This window comes from Vidua chalybeata, chromosome 17 (genome assembly GCF_026979565.1).
Source record: "Vidua chalybeata isolate OUT-0048 chromosome 17, bVidCha1 merged haplotype, whole genome shotgun sequence".
NCBI classification, from domain to species: domain Eukaryota; kingdom Metazoa; phylum Chordata; class Aves; order Passeriformes; family Viduidae; genus Vidua; species Vidua chalybeata.
The window spans coordinates 212,695-216,824 of record NC_071546.1 but is presented as its reverse complement, the minus strand read 5'-3'; the positions used below and the strand labels follow the sequence as shown (position 1 = coordinate 216,824).

Below are 4,130 nucleotides of genomic sequence, written 5' to 3'. Positions count from 1 at the left end.
TGTCAGATCTCTTTAAAGCAAACAGGAACATATTACTTTAAAAGGTGAGAAGCACAACTAACACAAATACTGCTCGGTATAGTGGCAGCAGTTCAGGAATTTTATCTATGTGTCCTTAGGATCATAATGGTCACTTTTACACTGTGATCAGCCTTTTTCTCCCCCTTTTTTATGTGGTTAGGTGAAAAGGACAAAATAGCAGAATATGGGCTCAACTCTCACAGCTTCCTCACACTTTGTTTGCTAAATGCATGCGTAGGTGTCAGAGGGGAAGTTTCTGCTGTTTCAAAATCCAGTAAAAATTTGCAATAAACAAACTGCTCTGGAGTGGCTCATAAACTTCCACCCTTTTAGCAACATCTGTCTTTACCAGGCTGGGTTGGAAGCACAAGGGTGTGTTCCTGTGGGAGAAGGAATGGCAGAGCTGTTGGTATGATCCACACCACAGAAAAAGTGCTGACCACAGGAAGATGTCTGCAGCTAATGCATGACTACTCAGAGTGTAGTTCACACCAGCTTGTACTAGGACTCAACTTTTGGGCATGATTCTGGGTGATTCTCTGACTCAAGGGCAACTTGACTCTTGTTCACAGAAAGTGGCTTTCGCAGGGTTGTCTAATTTAGAATATCTTAAATACTCTTTTTATTCATTTTAAAAGCAGACACTTAAGTCTTGCTCCTGTGTTTTTCCTTTGGGTAAGAACTGAGTACAGTGATTTTGGTCCAAAATACCAAAAACAGTGGAGGGAAAGCTGCAGGTGACACAAGGGTTGGAAATGACAGCCTGTGCTGGCATGTGGATGGAGTGGGGGGGGGGTTGTAGATTTATTACTGGTGTGCAGCTCCTGGAACAGGATTATCCTGCAAATGGGAATAAGAAGTTAGTGCTGTTAAGCCAGCAGGTGTGCAGTGGGTCACAGCTCATGGGCCTGGTGTGACCACAAGTGCACAACTGCACCCAGGGGAGCTGCTGGAGCAGAATGGGGTAAAGTGCAAAATGCTTTCCTCTGCACAGCTCTTGTGCTCTTTGTTCTGTTCAGCATTGGCATGAGAGGAAAATAGCAGAGTCTCTTGTGATCACAGTGGTGACGGGGATGCTGTACAGTTCACCTGAGGGGTGCCACAGGAGCTCCTGTTCTGCTCAGCTCTGGTTCCAGCATGGAGCATGTGCTGACAGTAACGGGAGACACAAGAAAAGTATTTCCGAAAGAGCCTTTCCAATTACCTTGTCTGGGTCTATTTGCTGACAATTAAAACCAGTTGCTCTGTGACACTGAAAGTGTAATCCACCACTTGCCATCATTCAGGTGTCAGCTGTGTACCTGTGGCAGCCCAGACCCAGTTCTCCTCACAAAACATCCCCCTAGAAAGTATGAAACTGATACACAGCATTGCAGTGACCTTCCCAGTGGGAATACAAGCTGTGGATGGCAGCAGCTTCCTGGGGCTTCATGTTTTATGACGTCTGTGTCAGGCTTTGGGACGTAACTGTGGGTGAGGACAGGAGTGACGTGTGCATGCTGCTGCCATCCTGGGAATAGCAGGATGTTGTGGGGATGAATTGCAGCAAAACAACTCCCAGAGCATAACAGCCCTGCACAGATTGGGTCTTGTGGGACTAATGGACCAGCAGGGTTGAAAAATCCATGTCAGAATAAATTAAGTCATAAAAGCATTACAAAGAGATAGGTTTACGTTAACAAAAGTTCACAGAATCCCAGAATAGCTCAAGCTGGAGGGGATCCATAAGGATCATTGAGTCCAAAACCCTGATCCTGCCAGGACCACCTAAAATGAAACCAACAGTACAAGTGTTGTCCAGACACTCCCTGAACGTGGTGCTGTGACCGCTTCCCTGGGGAACCTCTTCCAGGCACTGAGCAGCCTCTGGGTGAGGAAGCTTTTCCTAATGTCCCACCAGAACCTCCCCTGAGGCAGCTTCATTCCATCTCCTCAGGTCCATTGCTGGTCCCACAAGGGGGAGATCAGCACCTGACCCCTGGGAGGAAGGTGCAGACAGCAATGGGATCACCCCTCAGCTTCTCTCCTCCCAGCTGAGGCCCACAGGTGGCCTCAGCTGCTCCTCCCAAGTCCTGCCCTCAGGACCTTTCACAATCCTGGTCCCCTCCTCTGGACACAACTCCAGCCCTCAGCTGTCCTTTGTGTGCTGAGAGGCCCAAACTGTTCCCAGGGCTGGAGGTGAGGCTGCCCCAGAGCAGAGCAGAGCAGAGCAGAGCAGGACAGTCACCCACCCCCCTGATGTCCCCCGGGGCAGGGCTGGCCCTTGGGGCTGCCAGGACACTGCTGGCTCCTGTTCCACTTGCCCTCAGCCCAAAGCCCCCGAGTCCCTTCCCTAGGACAGCTCCCCCAATCTCGAGGTATGAGATCCCTTCCAACAGAGGTCACAGAAATGGAAGTTAAGGCACAGAGAGGGAGATGGTCTGATGTTACATCAGTGGCAGGGCTCACTGGGAAGCCAAGTCTGTTTCCTGTTTTTTACCTAATGTAGCTGTTCCCTAGGAATTCATCATTCTGAATTCCTGATTGTTTTTTTTTTTTTTTTTTTACAGCAAGCTCAGACAGGAACAGGGAACTGATGGGTTGCTTTTCAAGTGACTGAGTTTCACTCTGCTCCTGATTCAAATCTGTTTGACCTTCCCTCCGCAGCATAAAAGGATTGATATGGGAAAACCTTTTTCTACACTGTGCCACTGCAGTTTGATTTGAAAATGGGGAAGTAGGCAGTAGCAGCAAAGGAAATATATTGTTACTTCCCTCCTGATTTGCAGGATCTGTTGCTTCATCAGAGTCTAACTTAATATTTTTAATATGGTAAAAATTTTGGAGTATACAACTCAAGGAACTTGCAGATACACAAAAACTGTGAGGTTGTTCCTACAGTCTCCAAAATGAGCAGGAACACTCTGTGCCCCAGGTTTGGAGCAGCCAGAGCTGGCTGTCAGGGTGAGCAAGCAGTCACCTCTCTCCAGCCCATCCAAATCACAGCGAGGGTTCTTCTCAGCAGCTTTTTGTACATTTGGCCCTTGTGCTTCCAGCCTTGGTTCCTTCCACTCCCACTTTCTGCAGGTAAGTGGGACAGACCTTGTGTAAGTGTCTGAACACACTTCTTGTATGGCCACAAAATACTGAAGGGTGGGAGGTGAGCAGCTCTGAGTTTGACCAGAGCTGTTTGGAAGCGCTACTGCAGTGTGTCCATCCTGCATTTCCACTACAGGACCAGTCAGAGTGATCCTTTCACTTCCCAGGGATCTTGGGGATATCACATTAACATCCTCTGGTCCCTCTTTGGGGCTGTGATTGGAGTGCTGGGGAGTGGATTCTGCCCTGGTACCAAAGCCAGACAAGGCCTGGGAAGCTGCTATGGTCCCCTTGGCTGCTGTGGAGGACACGTCCCCACTGTTCTTGTCTGATGGGTGTTTAGTTAATCACACAATCTTAGAATGCTTTGGATTGGGAGGGACCTTAAAGGCTCTTCTCATTCCATGGGCAGGGACACCTTCCACTATTCCCAGGGTGTTCCAAGCCCTGTCCAGCCTGGCCTGAGACACTTTCCGAGATCCAGGGGCAGCCACAGCTTCTCTGGGCACCCTGTGCCAGGGCCTCACCATCCTCATTCCTTCCCAGTGTCCCGTCTAACCCTGCCTGCTGGCAGTGGGAAGCCATTCCCTCTTGTCCTGTCCCTCCATCCCTTGTCCCAAGTCCCTCTCCAGCTCTCCTGGAGCCCCTTTAAGCACTGGAAGGAGCTCTCTGCTCTCGCTGGAGCACCTTCCGTCTCCCAGCCTGGCTCCAGAGCAGAGGGGCTCCAGCCCACCCACAGCACCCGTGCCTCAGCGAAGCATCACCCCGTGGCTCCGTGCTCTCCCGTCCCGTCTAACCCTGGCCCCGCGGCCCGGGGCTGCGCGGCCGGTCCGGGGGGCTCCCGTTGTTGCCATGACGACGCCCCCCTTTCCCCGCATCCCCCCGAAAAGCTGCGGCGGGGCTGAGCGCGGCCCTGCGGATGCGGCCCCGCGCGTTTCCACGGCGACGCCGCGGCTGAGCCGCCCCCTCCCCGCGCTCCCCGCGCACACTCGGACCAGCCCCGCGCCCCTCCCGCTCCGCGCCCCCCGCAC

The 4,130-nt window shown here is 51.8% G+C and overlaps 1 long non-coding RNA gene across 1 annotated transcript; it reads right to left on the bottom strand.

The window, feature by feature from the left end:
* Positions 1-876: 876 nt before the first annotated feature.
* On the bottom strand, positions 877-3,978 carry LOC128796706 (uncharacterized). The gene is made up of 3 exons (XR_008433870.1): positions 3,864-3,978; positions 1,323-3,081; positions 877-1,170 (listed from the first exon to the last, which is right to left on the bottom strand). It is a non-coding gene; the product is annotated as an uncharacterized LOC128796706 (long non-coding RNA).
* Positions 3,979-4,130: the final 152 nt, after the last annotated feature.